The 24,025-nt window shown below is 51.1% G+C and overlaps 1 protein-coding gene across 1 annotated transcript in view; it reads right to left on the bottom strand.

Annotated features, from left to right (window-relative positions):
- Positions 1 to 21,210, bottom strand: part of LOC114815213 (cytochrome b561) — a 35,303-nt gene extending 14,093 nt beyond the window's left edge. Inside the window, exon 1 of the mRNA XM_039913576.1 lies at positions 21,149 to 21,210. The gene's annotated coding sequence lies outside the window, so the exon portion shown is untranslated. The remainder of the gene's footprint in view (positions 1 to 21,148) is intronic.
- Between the last annotated feature and the right edge of the window lie 2,815 nt (positions 21,211 to 24,025).

Below are 24,025 nucleotides of genomic sequence, written 5' to 3'. Positions count from 1 at the left end.
AGGGGTGTGGATTGAGGAAGAGGGGGAGTGTATTCCAGGCAAGGGGAATGTGATGGGCGTGGGGGTGGGGGGTGATGCGATGTCAGACTCTGTTTCTCTCTCATTAGCCTGTTTCTCCATCCCCTCCCCTGTCTTCCAGCCGATAGGCAGCTCACGCCTTCTCCCTGCCCGGAGCTCCCTCCTTGTTCACATCTGGTCCTCTTCATGGTCCTTCTGAGTTGACATCTCTCCCCCCGAGGAAGCCCCCTCCCCACTAACCTCTCACCTCCCCAGATGAGATTCCCAGTGCTTAGGACAGTGCTTGGCACATAGTAAGCGCTTAACAAATACCATCACTATTACTCTCCCAACTGCCACTTTTGCACTTGTGAATTCACACTAACTGTAATAATAATCATAAGTATGGCATTTGTTAAGCCCTTACTCTGTGCAAAGCACTGTTCTAAGCGCTGGGGAGGATACAAGGTGATCAGGTTGTCCCATGTGGGGCTCACAGTCTTCATCCCTATTTTACAGATGAGATCACTGAAGCACAGAGAAATGAAGTGACCTGCCCCAAGTCACACAGCTGACAAGCGGGCTGAACGGGGATTTGAACCCATGACCTCTGACTCCCAAGCCACTGAGCCACACTGCGCTGAACTGGTAAGCCTCTCGAGGACAGGGATGGTGCCACCTAACTCTACTGTAGTCTCCCAAGCGCTCAGTACAGTGTTCTGGCTCCAGCAGGCACTAAATAAATAGCGCTGATTGATGGAGAAGCAGCGTGGCTCAGTGGAAAGAGCCCGGGCTTGGGAGTCAGAGGTCATGGGTTTGAACCCCGGCTCTGCCACTTGTCAGCTGTGTGACTGTGGGCGAGTCACTTAACTTCTCTGGGCCTCACTTCCCTCATCTGTAAAATGGGGATTAAGACTGTGAGCCCCACGTGGGACAACCTGATTCCCCTGTGTCTACCCCAGCGCTTAGAACAGTGCTCGGCACATAGTAAGCGCTTAACAAATACCAACATTATTATTCACTTCTCCGTGCCTCACTTTCCTCATCTGTAAAATGGGGATTAAGACTGTGAGCCTCATGTGATTACCTTGTATCTCCCCCAGCGCTTAGAACAGTGCTCTTCACATAATAAGCGCTTAACAAATACCAACATTATTATTAAGCCTTGCCTCATTGCCGGGAGGGAACTTTCCTACCGACGTGATTGACGGAATGAATGAACCCCGACCCTCCCAATTTCCCCCCGCCCGCAGCCCACGTCCCTCTCCAACTCCCGACCACCTGCCCGACGACTTGGGGAGCGGGGGAGACGCCCAGGCTGGCCGCCTTCCCGGGCCGTGGCCGCTAGGTGGCAGGCTCGGGCCGTCGGAGAGAGTCCCGGGGAGTGTACTGAACGCCCCCCGCCCCCAGCTGGTCCTGTCCGGCCCGGACCCCCTCTCCCCGGCCGCTGCTCCTCCCTTCCCCGCAGGAAAAGCTCCGATCGGAGGCCCCGGCTCCAGGACTGATTTCCTTCCTTCCTTCCTTCCTTCCTTCCTTCCTTCCTTCCCTCCCTCCCTCCCTCCCTCCCTTCCTTCCTTCCTTCCTTCCTTCCTTCCTTCCTTCCTTCCTTCCTTCCTTCCTTCCTTCCTTCCTTCCTTCCTTCCTTCCTTCCTTCCTTCCTTCCTTCCTTCCTTCCTTCCTTCCTTCCTTCCTTCCTTCCCTCCCTCCCTTCCTTCCCTCCTTCCCTCCTTCCCTCCCTCGGGAACAAAGAGGCCGTCTGGCTCCGGCTCCGCCCAGCACCCCCATCCTCCCTGGGGGCCTGGGCTCTGCCCCCCACCCCCATCCTCCCCATCCATCACCCCCAGGCCCAGACCGGTCCAGCTGCCCCCAGGGGTGAGGGGGCTGTGAAAGGTTGTAGAGACAATAATAATAATAATAATTAATAATGGTATTCGTCCAGTGCTTACCTTGTACCAGGCACTGTGCTGAGTGCTGGGGTGGAGACAATAATAATAATCATGTATTTGTTTAGCGCTTACTATGTGCCAAGCACTGTTCTAGGGGCTGGGGTAGATACAAGATAACTTACTATGTGCCAGGCACGTGGCTAAGTGGAAAGAACCTGGGCTTCGGAGTCAGAGGTCATGAGTTCGACTCCCGGCTCTGCCACTTGTCAGCTGTGTGACTGTGGGTGAGTCACTTAACTTCTCTGTGCCTCAGTTCCCTCATCTGGAAAATGGGGATGAAGACTGTGAGCCCCACGTAGGACAACCTGATTCCCCTATGTCTCCCCCAGCGCTTAGAACAGTGCTCTGCACATAGTAAGTGCTTAACAAATACCTACATTATTATTACTGAGTGCTGGGGTGGAGACAATAATAATAATCATGGCACTTGTTAAGCACTTACTATGTGCCAAGCACTGTTCTATGCACTGAGGTAGATACAATAATATCTACTGAGTGCTGGGGTGGAGACAATAATAATAATAATAATCATGGTATTTGTTAAGCGCTTACTATGTGCCAAGCACTATTCTAAGCACTGAGGTAGATACAACGTAACTTACTATGTGCCAGGCATTCTACTGAGCACTGGGATGGAGACAATAATAATAATCATGGCATTTGTTAAGAACTTACTATGTGCCAAGCACAGTTCTATGCACTGGGGTAGATACAAGGTCATCAGGTTGTCCCACGTAGGGCTCACAGTCTTCATCCCCATTTTACAGATGAGGGAACTGAGGCACAGAGAAGTGAAGTGACTTGCCCAAAGTCACACAGCAGACAAGTGGCAGAGCAGGGTTAGAAGACATAACCTTCTGGCTCCCAGGCCCTTAGTCTATCCACTATGCCATGGAGAGAGGAGAGGAGGAAGGAAGGGAAGGAAGAGAGAAAAGGGGAGACAAGGAAGACAGGATTGACTTCATGATAGGGAACAGGATGGGAGAGAGAAAAGCCAAGGGAGGGAGGCAAGAGACACGAACCAGCTGCCAAACCATCAATCCATCAATAATATTTAGTGAACAACTGCACCGTTTGCAGAGCACTGTAATGAGCACTTGGGCAAGTACAAGAGCATGTAGAGACCTGATCTCCGCCTCCAAGGATCTAGCCAGGGAGACAGACACTAAAATGAATTAGGGATGGGAGCAGGGAATAGAATTTAAAGACATGTAAGGAAGTGCTCTCGGGGATTGTGAGTACTTAGATACAAAGTGGTCCCGATTGTGGGGGGAGGGGTGGATGTGGACAATCAGTTGAGCAATCAGTGGTATTTATAGAGCACTTACTGTGTGCAGAGCACTGTATTAAGTGCTTGGGAGAATACAACAGAATTGGTAGACACATTCCCTGCCCACAAGGAGTTTACAGTGGAGAAGGGGGAGACAGACATTAAAATAAATTACAGATACGGACATAAGTGCTGTGGGGCTGAGGGTGGAGTGAATATCAAGTGCTTAGAGGGTAGAGATTCGAGTGCAAGGGTAACACAGAAGCAGTGAGAAGCAGTGTGGCTCAGTGGAAAGAGCCCAGCCCTGGGAGTCAGAGGTCCTGGGTTCTAATCCCGACTCTGCCACTTGTCAGCTGTGTGACTTTGGGCAAGTCACTTAACTTCTCTGGGCCTCAGTTACCTCATCTGTAAAATGGTGATTGAGGCTGTGAGCCCCATGTGGGACAGGGACTGTGTCCAACCCAATCTGCTTGCATCCTCCCCTGCGCTTAGTAGAGTGCGTGGCACATAGTTAAGCATTTAACAAATACCATCATCATCATCATCAATATCATCAAAATCATCATCATCATCACAAAAGGGAGAAGGAAAAAGGGCAAGAGCAGGAAGTTGGCCGCAGGTAAGATGAGAATGAGGCACAGTGAGTAGGTTGGCTTGAGAGGAACAGAGAGTGTGAGCAGGAGTGCAGTGGGAGAAGAGAGTGGGTAAGTAGGAAGGGGAGAATTGACTGACTGCCTTGTCTGCTAATTCTGTTGTACTCTCTCAAGTGCTTATTAGAATGCTCTGCACCCATTAAGGGCTTATTAGAGTCGTTTGATTATGTGGCGAGGAATGGGTAACCATTGGAGGTTTTTAAGGAATGGGGAGATGTGAGTAGCAACCTTTTAGAAAAATGATCTGGACATCGGAGTGGACATCAGAGTGAAGCATATGGACTAGAGAGGGGAGAGACTGGAGCCCAGAGGATCAGTAGAGGCACGTGCAAGGGTCAAGTCAGGATAACAAGTACCTAGATCCACGTGGTAACTGTTTGGATGGACTGGAAAGGGCGGATTCAGGAAATGTTGTGAAGGTTGAACTGACAAGACTTGGTGATAGATTGAATATGTGGATCAAATGAGAGAGGGGAGTTGCGGATAACACCAAGGTTATGGGCTTCTGAGACAGGGAGGATGGTGGGGTTGTCTACAATGATGGGAAAGTTGGGGGCGGGGGGGACAGAGTGGGAAGATAAGGAGTTGTTTTGGACCATAGAGAGGTGAAAGTTAAGCAATGGGAGCAGATTAGCTCCCCAAGTGAATGAGAATGCACTGGGAAGAGAAGGGAATCCAGATTAGGGCTTGGAAGGAAATCCATAGTTTGGCAGTCTGAGGCAGAGGAAGAGCCAGCAAAAGAGACTGAGAAAAATCAGGCAACAAAGGTAAGAGGAGAACCAGAAGAGGACAGTGTCAGATTGATTTAGGATAGTGTGCTTTAGATTTAGCAAGAGGGAGGTCATTGCTGACCGCACGAGCCCGTAACCTTGGCATTATCCTCCGCTCATCTCTCTCATTCAAGCCACATATACAATCTGTTCACCAAATCCCGTCCTCTCAAGCTTCACAATATCGTTAAAATCCACTCTTTCCTCTCCAACCAAACTGCTACTATGCTGATCCAAGCATTTATCATACTACTGTATCAGCCTCCTCTCTGATCTCACTGCCTCCTGTCTCTCCGCACTCCACTCCATACTTCACTCAGCTGCCCAGATTAATTTCCAAAAAAAAAAACCTCAGTTCACATCCATTCATTCAATCAATCGTATTTATTGAGCACTTACTATGTGCAGAGCACTGTACTAAGCACTTGGAATGCACAATTCGGCAACAGATAGAGATAATCCCTGCCCAATAACGGGCTCACAATCTAAACGGGGGAGACAGCCAAACAAAACAGAATAAAACAAAGCAAGTAGTCTGGCATAGATATCATCAAGATAAATAGAATCATAGATATATATACAACCTTAACAAAATAGAGTAATAAATAATATATACAAATATGCACAGTGCTGAGGGGAGGTAAGAGGGGAGAGCAGAGGGCGGGAGAGGGGGAAACGGGGAGGGGAGGAGGAGCAGAAGGAAAGGGGGGCTGAGTCTGGGAAGGCATCCTGAAGCAGGTGAGCTCTCAGAGGGCTTTAAAGAGGGGAAGAGAGTTAGTTTGGCAGATGTGAGGAGGGAGGCCATTCCAGGACAGTGGTAGGACATGGGCCAGGGGTCGACGGCGGGACAGGTGCAAACGGGGGACCGGGGGAGGTGAGTGGCAGAGGAGTGGAGTGTACGGGTTGGGCAGTAGCAGGAGAGAAGGGAGGTGAGGTAGAAGGGGGCAAGGTGATGGAGAGCTCTGAAGCCAAGAGTGAGGAGTTTCTGTTTCGTGTGAAGGTTGATAGGCAACCACAGGAGGTTTTGGAAGAGGGGAGTGATATGCCTAGAGCGTTTCTGTAGAAAGATGATCCGGGCAGCGGAATGAAGAATAGACTGGAGCGGGGAGAGATAGGAGGAAGGGAGATCAGAGAGGAGGCTGACACAATAATCCAGTTGGGATATTATGAGCTTGTACCAGCAAGGTAGCAGTTTGGATGGAGAGGAAGGTGCGGATCTTGGTGATATTGTGAAGGTGAGACCGGCAGGTTTTGGTGACGGATTGGATATGTGGAATGAATGAGAGAACAGAGTCGAGGATGACACCAAGGTTGCGGGCCTGTGAGACGGGAAGGATGGTCGTGCCGTCTACAGTGACGGGGAAGTCAAGGAGAGGACAGGGTTTGGGAGGGAAGATAAGGAGCTCAGTCTTGGACATGTTGAGTTTTAGGTGGCGGGCAGACATCCAGGCAGAGATGTCCCAAAGGCAGGAGTAGATATGAGCCTGGAGGGAGGGGGAGAGAACGGGAAGAGTTGTAGATTTGGGTGTCATCTATGTATAGACGATAGTTGAAGCCATGGGAGCAAATGAGTTCACCAAGGGAGTGAGTATAGATGGAGAACAGAAGAGGGCCAAGAACTGACCTTGAGGAACCCCTACAGTTAGAGGATGGGAGGGGGAGGAGGAGCCCGCGAAAGAGACAGAGAATGAACGGCTAGAAAGATAAGAGGAGAACCAGGAGAGGATGGAGTCTGTGAAGCCAAAGCGAGATAAAGTGTGGAGGAGAAGGGGATGGTCGACAGTGTACTCCTCAAAAACTTCTAATTAATTGTTGATCATCCACCTCCACATCCAACAGAAACTCACCATTTGCTCTAAAGCACTCCATCAACCATCAACTCACCCCCGCCTATCTTATCTCTCTAATTTCCTACTATGACCCATCCCACATGCTTCACTCCTCCAAAGCTAACCTATTCAGTGTACCTCAGACTCATCTATCATGCCACTGACCCCTTGCCCAAACCCTCCCTCTGACCTGGAACTCTCCCCATTCACATCCAGCACTCTTCCCACCTTCAAAGACTTACTCAAAATCACATCTCCTTCCAGAAGCCGTCCCCGACTAAGGCCTCATTTCCCCTATTCCCTTCCCCTTTTGTATCTCCTATGCCCTCAGTTACAAAAGTACCCTTTATGCACTTGATATTCACCCCACCCTCAGCCCCACAGCACTTATGTACGAGTATGTAAGTACATGTCTCTAGTTTATTTAAATGTCTATCTTCCCCTCTAGAATGTAAACTCCTTAAGGGCAGGGAACGTGTTGACTAATTCTGTTGTATTGTACTCTCCCAAGTGCTTAGTACAGTGCTCTGCACATAGTAAACACTCAACAAATACGATTGATTGATTGATTGATTGATTGCCTGAAGAGGGTGGTGTCATTAAAAAGGAAGGAACAGAGTCCAAATTACAGGGAGTCAAGGAGGAAGCTGGAGGAGAGAAAGTGGAGGCAAAGGTTGGGAACAGTCCATTGAAGGAGTGTGGACAGGAATGGTAGGAGGGAGCTAGCACAGTGCTCTGCACAAAGTAAGTAGGCATGGTGCAGTGTAGTGGATAGAGCATGGGCCTGGGAGTCAGAAGGTCATGGGTTCTAATCCTGGTTCCACCACAAGCCTGCTGTGTGACCTTGGACAAGTCATTTCACCTCTCTGGGCTTCAGTTACCTCATCTGTAAAATGGGGATTGAGACCGTGAGCCCACGTGGGACAGGGACTGCGTCCAAGCCGATTTACTTATATCCACCCCAGCGCTTAGTACAGTGCCTGGCACATAGTAAGCACTTAACAAATACCACAATTATTATTAGTATTATTATTAGGCCACGCTGCTGTAGTAATAGTGTCAAAGCCAGTGGAAGGGGCAAGGAAGATTAGGGGTAGTGGAGCCCATTGGATTTGACGAGGAAGAGGTCAGTGTTGACCTGGGAGAAAGCGATCTCATTCGAGTGCAGATTGCAGAGGGTCAGAAAGGAGCTAGAGGAGGGCAAGTGGAAAGAGTGGATGTACACCGCTGCTCAAGGAGTTTGGGGAGCAGGAATGGGATCAGGGAGGTATGCCGGCTCGTTCCTTCTCACCCTGCCCTCCATTCAGCCCGCCCCTCCCTCCTCCTCACCCCACTCTCCCCCGAGTCCATGAACCCAATTCCCCTGCATGGGACTCAAAAGTCTCGTCACCCCTATCCTTTTTTATAATCATCGTGGTATTTACTAAGCACTTACTCTGTGCCAAACACTGAGGTAGATACAAGACAGTAAGATCAGGCACAGTCCCTGACCCACATGGGGTTCACTGTCTAAGGGAGAGGGAGAACAGGTACTTAATCCCCAATTTCCAGATGAGGACTCTGAAGCCCAGAGATATTAGGTGACTTTCCCAAGGTCATAGAGCAGGCAAGATTCCAGGTCCCATGCCTTCCAGGCCTGTGTTTTTTCCACCGGACCATGCTGCTTCCCTGGCCAAGTGGGCCCCTTTGAGCCCTCCCCTTGCCGGAGGCCCCCCAACATTGTTGGGATGAGTTGCTGTCCTCTTCCCCCCAACCCACAGGGCAGGCCCCCAACAATGCCTCCCTGGTGGTCCGGAGAAGGGGAAGGAGCTGGAAGGGAAGCAGCTTGGCCTAGCAGATAATGCACTGGCCTGGGATCCAGAGGACGTGGGTTCTAATCCTGTCTCCACCATTTACCTGCTGTATGACCTTGGACAAGTCACTTAACCTCTCTATGCCTCATTTTCCTCAACTGCAAAATGGGAATTCAATACCTGCTCTCCCTCCTACTTGGGCTGGGAGCTACATGAGGACAGAGTCTCTCTCTGACATCATTAACTTGGCTCCACCCCAGCGACTAGAATAGTGCTTAACAATACAGTACAGTGCTTAACAAATACCATTCTTTTTTTTTTAAAAAAAGGGGCCATGATAGGAGGTGCAGAACATGTTTTAAATGGAATGATAAGCCCAGACTGGGCGGGCCCAGTTGGTGTTGGGGGAGGTGGGTGGCATATAGTCAGGTACGGGATTCGAGGTGCCTAGAGAGAAGCAGTGTGGTCTGGTGGGTAGAGCATAGGCCTGTGAATCAGAAGGACCCGAACTCTAATCCCGGACCTGCTACTTGTCTGCTATGTGACCTTGAGCAAGTCCTTGTGCTTCAGTGACCTCAACTGTAAAATGGGGATTAAGACTGTGAGCCCGATGTGGGTCAGGGACTGCATCCAACCCAATTTGCTTGTATCCACCCCAGCGCTCAGTACGGTGCCTGAGACGTGGTAAGCGCTCAATTAATACAGCAATTATTATTATCGCTATTTATTATTATTATTATTATTATATCTGTGGGAAAGAGGGGCTGGAGTGGGAGGGGCAAGGAAAGAAAAAAGTGATCCTGGCTTACCTAGGCACCAGGTGGCAGCCACGGGAAGACTTTCGTGGGCCTTGCCCATGGAGGAGGCAGCTCATACACCCTCCAACTCCCCACTTGCTCTCTCCTCAAGCACTCACTGCCCGCAGTTTAGAGCAGCGCAGGCCAAAGGCCAGTGCCCTGGAGAGCACAACATGGAAGGTACTGTTAGCTGAGCTTGCTGTTTCCTCTTTCCAGCCACACCTTTCATTCATTCATTCATTCAATAGTATTTATTGAGCGCTTACTATGTGCAGAGCACTGTACTAAGCTCTTGGGATGAACAAGTCGGCAACAGATAGAGACAGTCCCTGCCGTTCGACGGGCTTACAGTCTAATCGGGGGAGACGGACAGACGAGAATGATGGCGATAAACAGCGTCAACGGGGAAGAACATCTCGTAAAAACCGATGGCAACTAAATAGAATCGAGGCGATGTACAATTCATTAACAAAATAAATAGGGTAACGAAAATATATACAGTCGAGCGGACGAGTACGGTGCTGTGGGGATGGGAAGGGAGAGGTGGAGGAGCAGAGGGAAAAGGGGAAAATGAGGCTTTAGCTGCAGAGAGGTAAAGGGGGGATGGCAGAGGGAGTAGAGGGGGAAGAGGAGCTCAGTCTGGGAACGCCTCTTGGAGGAGGTGATTTTTAAGTAGGGTTTTGAAGAGGGAAAGAGAATCAGTTATAGAATCAGTTACACCTATGCCCACGCAGTGAAATGCAAAGGACAGTGAGATATAGACTCTGCGGGGGCCAGGACCGGCAAATCCCAAGTGGAAAAGAACACGGGACTGGGAGTCTGGAGACCAGGGTCCTAATCCCGGCTCTGCCGCCTGACTGCTGTGTGACTTTGGGAAAGCCAGTTGACCTCTCGGGATCTCGGTTTACTCGAATGTAAAATGAAGATTGAATACCTGACCTCTCTCTTAACCTGTGAGCCCCAAACTGAGACAGAAATTGTATGTGATGTGATTGTGTCGTATCTCCGCCACTACTTAGCACAGTATTTGGTACCTAGTAAGGGCTTAACCAATACCACGATTATTATTGTTAGTTACCCTATGATTGCTTTTTATTATCATTATTTGAACCACTGAGGAGCTGAACTGTTGAACCACTGAGGCCGGTGATTTGGGTAGTTGACTTCTAACAGTAATAATAATTGTGGCGTTTGTTAAGTGCCTACTTTGTGCCAGGCACTGTACTAAAGACTAGGGTCGATAGAAGCATGTGGGTCCCTGTTCCACAAGGGGCTCCCAGTCTCAATCCCCATTTTGCAGATGAGGTAACTGAGGCCCAGAGAAGTGAAGTGACTTGCCCAAAGTCCCCATGGCAGACAAGTGGCGGAGTCTGGATTAGATCCCATGATCTTCAGACTCCCAGGCCCGGGCTCTATCCACTACGCCTTGCTGGCAAAAGATCATCTGTCCCCATGTGAGATTACCCCACCTGGCGATATACACTTAGTCAATGGTATTTATTGAGCAATTACTATGGGAAAACCTCTGAACTGAGAGAGCTTGGGAAAATTCAGTAAAGTGCCTGGGCCGAGCCCTCAGGTTTACAGTCTACTGTGTGTAGAGCATCATACTAAGAGCACTTGGGTGAGGATAATAATAATACTAATAATAATAATAACTGTGGTATTAACCGCTTACTGGGTGCCAGGCACTATCCTAAGTGCAGTGGTAGATATAGGTTTATCAGGTTGGACTCAGTCCCCGTCCCATGGGGGGCTCCCAGTCTCAATCCCCATTTTGCAGATGAGGTAACTGAGGCCCAGAGAAGTGAAGTGACTTCATCAAGGTCACCCAGCAGACAAGTGGAGGAGGCAGGATTAGAACCCATGACCTCCTGACTCCCAGGCCCTCCATTACACCATATTGCCTCACTAACAGAGTAAGTAGAGACGAGGACCTTTAAATGGCCGTGGATAGGAGCTTTCTAGCTTTCTGCATTTCAGTTGCTGAGGGGCTCTCTCTCCCTTTGCTTGGCTGAAGAAAGCAGAGCCCAGGGAGATGGGGGTTTGGGTGGGTCATGTGGGTTGCCCAGGGGAGCAGGGCAGGGGCAGGAATTTGGGGAGAGGAAATGTACCCCGCAATAGTCCTGCCCCCTTTCCCACCACTCAGTAAAAACTACGGTATTTGATAGTACTTACTATTTGCCAAATGCTGGGGTAGGTACCAGGTAATCAGATTGAATGCAGTCCCTGTCCCACCTGGGGTTCACAGTCTTCATCCCCATTTCCCCAAAGAAGCAGCGTGGCTCAGTGGAAAGAGCACGGGCTTTGGAGTCTGAGGTCATGGGTTCGAATCCCGGCTCGGCCACTTGTCAGCTGTGTGAATTTGGGCAAGTCACCTAACTTCTCGGTACCTCAGTTACCTCATCTGTAAAATGGGGATGAAGATTGTGAGCCCCAAGTGGGACAACCTGATTCCCCTGTGTCTACCCCAGCGCTTAGAACAGTGCTCGGCACATAGTAAGCGCTTAACAAATACCAACATTTCCCAGAGGAGGTAACTGAGAAGTGAAGTGACTTGCCCCAGGTCACACAGCAGACAAGTGGTGGAGCCAGGATTAGAACCCACATCCTCTGACTCCCAAGCTTGTGCTCTTGCCATTAGGCAATGCTGCTTCTCAGTCACTCTGACTCTGACCTCTTCTCCTAGCAGGTTCCGTGGACGGGGTTGCTCCTGGTGGCGGTGGAGGGGGAACTGGGTTTCCTCGGAGGAGAAAGCAGGGGAAGAGCACCTTGGGACTGGAGGAGTGAAGTTGGGGGTGGGAGGGGGAAGAGCGTTGGACCCCAAGGCTGGACCGGGCCAAGCCCCTGGCCCTGCAGGGAATGTCTTGTATTGGGGACCCCCAGGCCTTCTGGGGGAGGACACCCCCTCCTCTTGGTCTTGTGAGACTGTAACCTGGGGTCAAGGAGAGAGGTCAAGCGATAGCCATCTCCTCCCGACCAACCCATAAAACAGACCAATAAATTCCCCCTATCTGGTCCTGTACTTTGTACAAAAGGGAGGCCAACGGAAAATAATCATTTCAACTCCTGATAATATTTCCCAGGCCCTCTCCGCCTCCATCCGGAGCACCTGCCCGGGGCAGGGAGAAAGGGAAGGGACCAGATTCCCAGCAGGAATATGGAGGGAGGGAAGACTCATTATGTGCAGGGAACGTGCCAACCAACTCTGTAGTATTGTTCTCTCCCAAGCCCTTAGTACTGTGCTCTGACCAAAGTAAACGCTCAATAAATACCTTTGGTGACTGATGATGAAGCGAATGGAAGCAGGCCAGAGGCCTCAGGGCTGGGGATGAGGACTCGAGGGGAGGTTCCGCAGGCAAGGAGCTGGAGTTCTGCTAACTCTCCCAAGCACTTAATACAGTGCTCTGCACAGAGTAAGCATGCAATGAATACCACTGATTGATTGATTAATTGATTGGAGTTCCCCTCCCCAACCCAAGGTTGGGTGAGGAAGAAGGGAAAGATCAAGACCATCCCAGATGAGACATCAGAGGCCCAGAGAGGTTATCTAAGTGATCCCAGCCACACAGCAAGATCACATGTGGCAGCAATGGGGAGATTTTTGTATTTTAACGGTGATATCTATTAATAATTGTGGTATTTGATAAGTGCTTACTTTGTGCCATGAACTGTACTGAGCACTGGAGTAGGTAGTAGAGGAGCAGTGAAGCTTAGTGGATAGAGCAAAGGCATGGTAATCAGAAGGACCTGGGTTCTAATCCCAGCTTCACCTGCTGTTGTGACTTGGGGCAAGTCACTTCACTTCTCTGTGCCTGTTACCTCATCTATAAAATGGGGATTAAGAGTGTGAGCCCCTTATGGGATAGGGACTGTGTCCAACCTGATTAACTTGTGTCTACCCAGTGCTTAAGCAGTGCTTGGCACATAGTAAGCGCTTAACAAGTACCATAATTATTATTATTATTATTACAAGATAACCAGTCAGATACTGTTCCTGGCAGTCTAAAGGAGAAGGAAAACAAGCCTAGTAGAAAAATCATGGGGCTGAGAGTCAGAGGACCTGGGTTCTCATCCTGGCTCTGGCATTTACCTGTTGAGCAACCTTGGGCAAGTCACTTCATTTCTCTGTGCCTCAATTACCTCATCTGCAAAATGGGGATTCAATCCCTGTGCCTGCAAGTCTGGAGGACCTGGGTTCTAATCCCAGATCTGCCACTTATCTGCTGGGTGACCTTGGGCAAACTACTTCACTTCTCTTTGCCTCAGTTCCCTCATCTGTAAAATGGGGATTAAGACTGTGAGCCCCATGTGGGACAACCTGATTACCTTGTATCCACCCCAGCGCTTAGAACAGTGCTTAACAAATACCATAACAATAATAATAATAATACCCCAGTGCTTTGAACAGTCCTTGGTATATAGTAGGGGGTGCTTAACAAACACCTCATTTATTATTACTATTTTACAGAAGATAAAACTGAGGCCCAAAGAAGCTAAGTGACTTGCCCAAGGTCACACAGCATTGGCTTTGCCCACATTAGAACACAAGAGATGCCTCTCTGTTGCCAAAGCATTACCTAATTCACCCCAGCCTCCAGAGCCATGGAGGATGGAGATCCTCTGGTACTAAATGCCGGGGTCTTGGCTTCCCTATCACTAGGTGCTCCAGCAATCAATCAGTCAATCAATCATATTTATTTCATACTTACAGGGTGCAGAGCACTGTGCTAGGTGGTTGGGAGAGTACAATATGACAGAGTTGGTCGAGGTGTTCCCTGCCCACAATAAACACTCGGTCTACAGCGGGAGGCAGACATGAGCATAAATAACTAAATTACAGCTATGCACCTAAGTGCTGTGGGGCTGAGGGAGAGGTAAATAAAGGGAGCAAATCCAAGAGTAGAAGAGAAAATGTTATTAAGCAGAAGGGGTGAGTGCCGTCTCGGCTCCTCGAGGAGAGTACGGTGTCGGGGTGGGGTGGAGGGTGGTGGCTGTGGAACAGTCTCAAGTGGTGATCCATCAGTATTTGGAAAGCACGTAAATCTTTGAAGGGAACACAAAGGAGTACAGGGTTTAGTACGGTACAGTGCTTTCTACTCACTAAGTGCTCGTTAAATACAGTTGACTGAGACAGAGAGAAACATACTGACTTGCTGAGCAGAAGTCCAGCAGATCTAATCTACAGATAATAATGATTCGGGGTCAGGGAGCGGCACTGGAGATTCATCTAGGAAGACTTCCTGGAGGAAGGGGCTTTTAGAATCATGCTGAAGGGTTCATTCAATTCATTCATATTTATTGAACGCTTACTGTAGGCAGAGCACTGCACTCAACGTTTGGGAGAGTAAAATAAGAATAACAAGTCGACACATTCCCTGCTCTTTAGAGTCTAAAGGGAAGGACTTGGTGATATGGCAAAGTTTGGTGGCAAGAGCACAGATCTGACAGTGGAGGTTCTAATTCTAATCCCGACTCCATCATCTGCCGGCTTTGGGACAAATCACTTCACCTCTTTTGGCCTTAGTTTCCTCTTCTTTAAAATGGGTAGAAGATTCCTGCTCTCCCCACCTCTTAGGTTGTGAACCCTGTAGGGGACAGAAACTGTCTGATATGATTGTCTTATCTCTATCCCAATGCTTAGCAAAGTCCTTGGCACATAGTATACATTTAATAAATGCTATCATAATTATATACTGTACTCTCCCAAGCACTTAGTTCAGTACTTTGCACAAAGTAAGCAAACAATTAGATGTTTGGAAGCGTAACAGGGGATGTGACATCTCAAATGATTGATTTTTTAAAATTATTATTATTTCTATTTTTCTCATCATTATCATTAGTATTGAAGCCATACAGATATTTATGTGTATAATCGCTCTCTCTCTCTCTACCCCATTCCAGTTCTATATGTGCTCTGAGGAACAATAATGTGGTATTTGTTAAGTACTGGGGTAGATGTAAGCAGGTTGGACACAGTCACTGTCCCCACTTCGGGCTCCCACAATTTGGGTTGAGAGAATAGGTATTTTATCCCCATTTTAGAGCTGAGGAAACTGAGGCCCATAGGAGTGAAGTGATGTGGCCAAAAATCACCCAGCAGGCAAGTGGCAGAGCCGGGATTAGAACCCAGGTCCTCTGACATCTTGGATCTGTGTTCTGTCCACCACAGTGGGTGACCTTTTAAAAGTTTTCCTCTTGGGAAAAGGAAAGAAAATGAAGCCCTTCAGATTGGTATCTTTGAATCCGTCAATCAGTAGTATTTAATGAGCGCCAACCAGGTGTAGAGCACCTAGGAGGGTCCAGTAGCTGGCAGACACAATCCCCACCCTCAAGGAGTTTATGATTCAGAGGGGTAGATGGACATTCAAATAAAGTACAGAGAGGTGGGCAAGATTGAGTCGAAAGGTGTTTGGAAGCGTAACAAGGGATGCGTCATCTCAAGTGCTTGGGTGGTGCCCAGGGGCAGAGGAAGCAGTTGGGAGAAACAAGGTGTGAAATGAGAGATTTTATCCACTCCACCCAGGGAAGCTAAACTCAGAACAGCATCCAGGTTGGCTCTGTGAACAGAGGGGAGCCGGGGAGCCGGTAGGGGGTTGGTTTCCCCGGCCCCCAAACCCCCAAGCTTTGTTGTAGCGCTAGGATGGTGATGCAGAACAGGTGGATTTTGATGTGGGGGTTGGGGGAGGAGGGGAAGTGGAAGCAGGGGCTGAAAGAGTCTGAGCACTCCTGCTCTATACGATTGGATTTGGGAGAAGGGTGGGCTCTACATCTCCCCTATGCAAGAACCTCCATGTTGCCCTGTTCAATAAGTACCACTGATGGATTCCTAGCCCTGCCTGATCAGAGGGGAGCCTGAGGCCTGTTCCCTCCCACCTCCCAGCAGAAACGTACAGGGGTTTGCAGCCATTGCCATTAGTGGTAACTGTCTTTACTGAATTACCCCGGCATTCCTGCCCAGCTGCTGCCCTTCCTATTGTTTTTACGATGGTGGTGACGAAGCTCTCCTGACTTCTGTGCCAAGCCCTATGCCAAGTCCCGCGGGGGGGGGGGGGGACCCAGAGCCATCAGACCGGACCTCATCCCTGTCTCCCACGGGGCTCAGAGACTGAGGGAGGGACCGCAGGGATCTCGGCCCCATTTTACAGATGAGGAAACTGAGGCTGCGGGAGAATTGGGACTTGAACCCCAGTCTCCTGGCTCGCAGTCCCAAGCTCTTTCCACTGGGCCACACTGCCTCCCCCGTTCCCCTAGATGGCAAGCCCCCTGAAGGCCAGGGTGGTCCCTGAATCAATGTCTGTATTTTTCTCCAGTGCTTAGTACAGTGCTTTGCATGCTGTAAGCACTTAATAGATGCTATTGTTTTCATATGCATTCTTACACATGCTCATATTATTATTATTACCCCCGGGTTGGATTTTATGATGGGGTGTAGTCTCGGCCCAGGTTATCATCCAACCACACAGCAGGATGAAATGGGGCTCTGCAAAGATACTCCTCAGATCCCAGCTTTTTGTTTTCTTTTGGTTTAATGATATTTGTTAAGTGCTTACTGTGTGCCAGGCACTGTACTAAGCACTGGGGCAAAAACAAGCTAATCAGGTTGGACACAGTTCCAACTCCCATGTGAGGCTCACTGTCTAAAATCTCCGTTTTTCTGATGTGGGGATTGAGGCCCAGTGAAGTGATTTGCCCAAGGTCACAGAGTAGACAAATGGTAGAGTTGGGATTAGAACCCAAATCCTTCTCATGCTCCAACCACTTGGCCATGCTGCTTCCCAGTTCCCCACCCCCACCATTCCCCTGCCTTCTGCCCCTCGCCCTCTGACCCTGCCCCAGCTGATTCTCTACCTGTCAAGTCAGCACTTGATCAAAGCTCAGCCCTGAAAGATTCATTAATTCATTAATAAAAATAATGGTAAAAGTGCCATGCACTGCGGTAGATAGAGGTAACCAGACTGGACATAGTCCCTCTCTCCCACAGAATTCGGCCTCACGGAGTTCTCATTATAAGAGGTAGGGAGAACAATTGTCTTCTCCCCATTTACAGAAGAGGAGAGTGAGGCCCAGAGAGATATTAAGTAATTAACAAATTACCACTTAAATACCAGGATCATTATTGCCATTATAGGTCCAAAGGATCAAAGAGGCCAAGAGACCCAGAGATAGTGGTTCCCGAAGGCTGAAAGAGGCGGAGACACAGGGAGAGCCGGAGACAGAGGCAAGGAGAGAGTCAGAGAACCGCAGACACAAGGAGAGATACAGAAGGGAGTCCCAGAGATGGCGAGATCTAGAAAGAGAGTTCATTCATTCATTCAATTCATTCAATCGTATTTATTGAGCGCTTACTGTGTGCAGACCACTGTATGTACTAAGCGCTTGGAAAGTACAATTTGGCAACAAATAGAAACAATGCCTACCAAACAACGGGCTCACAGTCTAGAAGGGGGCGAGACAACTAAACAAAACAAGTAGACAGGCATCAATAGCATGTCTCAAGAGAGGCTCAAGGGAGTTTCAAGAGAGATGCTGCTCGTGCAGAGGTGGGGTGCTCTGCACACAGTAAGTGCTCAATAAATACAGTTGAGTGATTAGAACCCAGGTCTCCTGGCTTCCAGTCCCAGGCTCTTTCCCCTAGGTCATGCTGGCAACAATCAATCAATTCAATCAATCGTATTGTACCGAGAGTGTAGGAGATTATAACTATATATCTATATCTATATCTATATATCTATATAACAGGGTTGGTAGACACTTTCCCTGACCACGACAAGATTATAGTCTAGAGGCCCTGTTTCTCTCCTAGCCCCCTGTCGGGAGCTTCCCCCGCAGCCGGGTCACTCCAGGGGCTTCACCCATCTGCCTCCAGGGTCCTGCCCTCTCTCCCACTAAGGCTCTGCAGTGCCCAGGGAAATCCGGGGGTCGGTCTTTGCCAGGTCTGTTTTTCCACTTCTGCTCAAGTCCTCCCCCCGCAAGGTTGGACTGTACCTTGGTCTCTGACCCATTCCTCCCTCCACACCACCGGGGCAGTCAGCGCTTTCTTCTCCCTGAGAACAGGGAAGAGGAGGAGGAGGAGGAGGAGGGGAGAAATGGGAGAGGAGGGCCTGAGGAGAGCCCCTCCATGGGGAGTTCGGGGGTAGGGGAGACAGGGAGGGAAGATGGAAGGATTTGGGGAAGAGCAGGAGCAATGGGGGCTGGGGGTTGGTCAAAGGAATCGGGGATGGGGAAGGAGATTGGGGGAAGAGCTGGATCCAAAGAAATACCAAGTCCGGGAATTGCCATCAGATACCCAGATGCCCACTCTGGTCCACCTTCTCTCTGGGTCCACCTTCTCTCTGGGCACTGGCGGCATCTCTCTTGGGAGTCTCCCTTTCTAGATCTCTCCGATTCTGGGACTCCATTCTGTGTCTCTCCTTGTATCTGTGGCTCTCTGACTCTCTCCCTGCCTCGGTCTCCTGGCTCTCCCTGTGTCTCTACCCCTTCCAGCCTTTGGGGACCACTGTCTCTGGGTCTCTGGACCTCTTTGGTACTTTGAACCAAAGATAGTAAAAATAATACGGTATGTAAGTGCTCACTATGTCCCAAGCACTGGGGTAGATACAAGATATTCAGGCCAGACACAGTCCCTGCCTGCCCCAGATGGGGCTCACAGTCTAAGAAGGAGGGAGAATAGGTATGGAGATAGAATGGGGATTTGATACCTATTCTGCAGATGAGGAAACTGAGGAGAAATTAAATGACTTGCTCAAGGTCATACAGTGGGTAGGAGGCAGAGCTGGAATTAGAACCCAGATCCTCTAACCCCCGGGCCTGTGTGATCTAGGGGGCTCCCTCTCTGTCCCTCTCTGTCAGCCTTCTCTCTGATCTCCCTTCCTCCTCTCTCTCCCCGCTCCAGTCTATTCTTCACTCCGCTGCCCGGCTCATCTTCCTGTAGAAACGCTCTGGGCCTGTCACTCCCCTTCTTCAACACCTCCATAATAATAATAATAATGTTGGTATTTGTTAAGCGCTTATTATGTGCCGAGCACTGTTCTAAGCGCTGGGGTAGACACAGGGGAATCAGGTTGTCCCACGTGGGGCTCACAGTCTTAATCCCCATTTTATAGATGAGGGAACTGAGGCACCAAGAAGTTAAGTGACTTGCCCAAAGTCACACAGCTGGGAAGTGGCAGAGCTGGGGTTCGAACCCATGACCTCTGACTCCAGAGCCCGTGCTCTTTCCAGTGAGCCACGCTGAGTGGTTGCCTATCGACCTCCGCACGAAACAAAAACTTCTCACTCTAGGCTTCGAGGCTCTCCATCACCTCGCCCCTTCCTACCTCTCCTCCCTTCTCTCTTTCCACCGCCCACCCCGCACGCTCCGCTCCTCCGCCGCCCGCCTCCTCGCCCTCCCCCGTTCTCGCCCGTCCCGCCGACGAGCCCCGGGCCACGTCCTCCCGCGGTCCTGGAAGCCCTCCCTCCTCACCTCTGCCAAACTCCCTCTCTTCCCCTCTTCAAATCCCTACTTAAAGCTCACCTCCTCCAAGAGGCCTTCCCACACTGAGCTCCCCTTTTCCCTCTATTCCCTCTACCCCCCCTTCACCTCTCCACAGCTAAACCCTCATCTCCCCCCTTTCCCTCCGCTCCTTCCCCTCTCCCGTCCCCTCCCCTCGGCACCGTACTCGTCCGCTCGACTGTATAGATCTTCATCACCCTATTTATTTTGTTAATGAGATGTACATCACCCTGATTCTATTTATTTGCTATCGTTTTAATGAGATGTTCTTCCCCTCGATTCTATTTATCGCCATTGTTCTTGTCCGCTTGTCTCCCCCAATTAGACCGTAAACCCGTCAAAGGGGAGGCACTGTTTCTTTCTGTTGCCGATTTGTCCATTCCAAGCGCTTAGTCCAGTGCTCTGCACATAGTAAGCGCTCAATAAATACTATTGATTGAATGAATGAACGTTGCTCTAGGTCTCCTTGCCTCTGGGTCTATGTTCTCAGTCCCTGGAGTACTGTCTCTTTTCTGGCCCCCCGGGTCCACTCTGCCTGGTTTTCTGTGTCTCCCTCTCTTCCTCTTGGTATTTCAGCCTCTGCCTCCGCCTGCCACGGCCCCCCCAGCCACAACACACAAACACTGTCTCCGTCTCTTCCTAACACTTGAGCAGTCTGAGCCCCAGGAAGGCAAACCATAATCTCCGGTACTTTCAGGGCAGCCGTGTGCCAGGGTTCCCCGTGCCCTGCTCCCTGCCCTCCTCGGGACGATGAGTCAGAGAGTCCCGTGCCAAGCACCAGTCCCTCTCAGAGGCTGCTTGGCCCGGCTGGGACCGGACCCCAAAAGCAGGGGCAGGGCCAGGGGGCCCCCACCTCGAGACCCTCACACCGCTCGCTGCCTACGGCCCAGAACAGGGCCACCCACACTGCCCCAGGTAGTGCCCGGGAGGAATGAGGGCCGGACAACGAGCCAGGCAAGCGAGGCAACGGTGCCAACCCCGAGCTCGGGAACAGAGGCTGGATCCCCTTTTCGTAGACCCCCCTGCCTCAATTCCAGCCCACCCCAGTTGTGCCTCAGAGTTGCCCTGCCCTTGAGGTCCACTGGGTCCTGGCAGTGAGCCATTAACCGAGTCCAGTGAACCACCATTCAGCCTCCCTCGCCTGGCCCCACGGGGCGCGGGGCGGGGACTCCACCCCGGCCTGGTCCTCGAACCATTCTTGATCGGTGGACTGATTTGCTGTCCTTAAACCCCCAGAGCAAATCCGTCCATCGAAAGGGTTTATCCAGCACTTACTGTGCACAGAGAACTGTGCTAAGCACTTGGGAGAGTCCACTGGAGTGGGTAGAGAAAATCCCTGCCCTAGCAAACTCTTCTGGATCCCAGTGCCGATTGGCTATGCCCAGTTGCAACTGGGAGGGGTCAGGTGTCCCCCCTCGCCCCCCGCTCCTCACCTGCCTGCCTTACCTTTCCTTGGGAGAGTCCACTGGCGTGGGTAGAGAAAATCCCTGCCTTTAGCAAACTCTTCTGGATCCCAGGGCCAACTGGATATACCCAATTGCAACTGGGAGGGGCCAGGTGTCTCCCCTCACCTCCCACTCCTCACCTGCCTGCCTTACCTTTCCTGGGGTGGCACATCCGCTGGCCTTCTGCCGGCGGCCGTCTCCTGGGCCTTTCCTGCCAAAAAACTCTTGGCGACCCTACTCCCCAGCCTGGAATGCCCTCCCCCTTCCTCATCGTCAAATCACCTCTCTCCTCCGAGCCTCTGCCAAAGACCCACCTCCTCCACGCCTCTGCCAAAGACCCACCTCCTCCACGGGGCCTTCCTCCTCCCGGCCCCCTCCCCACTCTGGACTCCCCTCAGTCCTCACTCTGAGGACTACTTTGCCTGCGGCCCCTGCCCAGTGCTCGATTACATCAGACGGTCGGTCAATCGTATGTATTGAGCGCTTACCGTGCGCAGAGTGCTGTAGTAGGCGCCTGGGAGAGTGCAATACAATATCAGTCCCCGGTTTCCATAAATCCATTCGTTCAATCGTATTTATTGAGCGCTTACTATGTGCAGAGCACCGTGCTAGGCGCTTGGATGACACTGTACTTCTGTTTACTGCAAATCTTGTGTTCGGTGCCTCTGACTCTTGGGTCCTTGTGGGTTGTGTATTTTGTGGTGAGATTCCCCCCACCCACCCACTCACTTCAACTCTGGATTGCGGGCAGGGGCCTCGGCCGATTGCCTCCTGAGTAATTTCCCATAACGTCCGGCTTAGCCCTCTGCGGACAGTGGGTGCTCAGTAAGTGAATGGTGGGCTTTTTGGTGGGCCGGGGGAAGGGGGGGAGAGGTTGAGGGTCCCAAATCGTCCCCTAGAGGTGGCAGACAGGGAAATGGGGAAGGAGGGGAGGGTGCCGGTGGGGAGTAGGGACTGCTGTGAGAACAGGGGAGGTAAGTCCGACTCTGTCATAGGAAACACTGAGAAGGGTCAGATCGGGTGAATCTGGGGAGGCTTCCTGGAAGAGGAGAGTTTTGAGGAAATATTTAATAGGAGGAAGAAGAGGAGAAGGATGGGAGGAGGAGGAGGAGGAGAGGGTTCCGATCAGAGGCGGGGAGAGAGACATTCCAGGCCTGGGAGAAGGCGACAGCGATGTTTTAGAGAAAGGAGAGTTTGGAAGGAAGAAAGGGAGCGGGTTTGGCCAAACAGAGGCAGAGGATGGGGGGTGGAGGGGGAGGAGCCGAGAGGGGCTCCTATCTTGAGAGGGAAGCGGGGGGTCTGCCCACCTTGCCCTGAAGTTGCCAACGGCCCCCGGAGGGTTTGGGGTGTGAGAGCGAGTGGGACAGAACCGGCAGGGCTGGCAGGGGAGAAGGGGAGAGGGAGGGGACTATGTCCAAAACTCAGGAGAGCAATCCAGGTCACTACTCCCCTCCTCCTCCTCCTCCTCTTCCTCCCCTTCTTTCTAGACTGTAAGCTCTTATGGACAGGGAACTTTCACTCATTCGTATTTATTGAGCGTTTACTGCGTGCGGACCACTGTACTAAGTGCTTGGAGAGTACAATAGAACAATCGACAGACACATTCCCTGGCCACAAGGAGCTTACAGTCCAGAGGGGGAAACAGACATTAAGAGAAGCGAACGTGTCTGCTAAATCTGTGGTAATGGACTGTCCCAAGTGCTTAGTACAGTCCCCTTGCACGCAGTAAGTCCTTTCAGTGGAAAGAGCCCGGGTTTGGGAGTCAGAGGTCATGGGTTCTAATCCCGGCTCCGCCACTTGTCAGCTGTGTGACCTTGAGCAAGTCACTTCACTTCTCTGTGCCTCACTTACCTCATCAGGAAAATGGGGATTAAAACTGTGAGCCCCAAGTGGGACAACCCGATTACCTTGTATCTACCCAGCGTTTAGAGCAGTGCTTGGCACATACTAAGCGCTTAACAAATACCAACTTTATTAAAGCGCTGGGAGAAGCCGCGTGGCTTAGTGGAAAGAGCGCAGGCTTGGGAGCCAGAGGACGTGGGCTCTAATCCTGGCTCTGCCACCTGTCTGCTGTGTGACCTTAGGCAAACCACATAACTTCCCTGTGCCTCAGTTACCTCATCTGTAAAATGAGGATTAAGCCTTTGGGCCCCAAATGGGACAACCTGTTACCTTGTACCTACCCCAGCGCTTAGAACAGGGCTCGGCGCATAGTAAGAGCTTAACGAATACCATAATTATTAAATACAATAGAATGACTGATTTCCCCCTCCTCCTGCTCCTTCCTTTTCTTATTCTCCTTCCTCCCACCCTCCTCGCCCCCCTCTCCTCCTCCTCCTCCTCCTCTTCCCTCTGCCAGTCTGACACATTGTCTCGCTGGCACGTGTCTTTTTCTCGATCACACACACAAGCACACACACAGAGACCCTGACACAGAGTCACATGCAGAGGCGACCCCCTCACCCCCACCCCCCGCCCCATCCTCTACGGCTCCCACACTCAGATCACCCCTCCCCGACACCAAATGCCACCTTGCAACAACGCCTTGCACTCGGTGTCTCTCCCTGACTCTCTCCCCCGCGCGCACGAGGCTCAGTGGCAAGAGCTCGGGCTTGGGAGTCAGAGGACGTGGGTTCTAATCCCGCCTCCTCCACTCGTCCGCTTTCCGACCCTGGGCAAACCACTTCACTTCTCCGGGCCTCAGTTCCCTCATCTGTGAAACGGGGATTAAGACCGTGAGGCCCACACGGGGGTAAAGTGCTTAGAACAGCGCTTGGCACATAGTAGGGGCTTAACACATACCCTTATTATTATTGTTAATTTTTATTACACACGCTGGCACAAAGGCCTCCGGCCCCACCCCGGGGCTGCCCCCGGGTGGGAGGTGGGAGGGCACTGACCCCCGGGGGCTGCTGACCCGTCCCGGGCGATCCCTCCAGGGCTGCCCCCCCGGCCCGGTTCTGCCCCACCCGGCTGTGCCCCTCGGGGACCCTCCGGCCGGCCGCGGCCCGGGGGGACTTTGGAGCCGGG

Source organism: Ornithorhynchus anatinus, chromosome 11 (assembly GCF_004115215.2).
Source record: "Ornithorhynchus anatinus isolate Pmale09 chromosome 11, mOrnAna1.pri.v4, whole genome shotgun sequence".
Lineage (NCBI taxonomy): Eukaryota > Metazoa > Chordata > Mammalia > Monotremata > Ornithorhynchidae > Ornithorhynchus > Ornithorhynchus anatinus.
The sequence above is the reverse complement of the archived record's forward strand: the minus strand, read 5'-3'. Positions and strand labels throughout refer to the sequence as shown.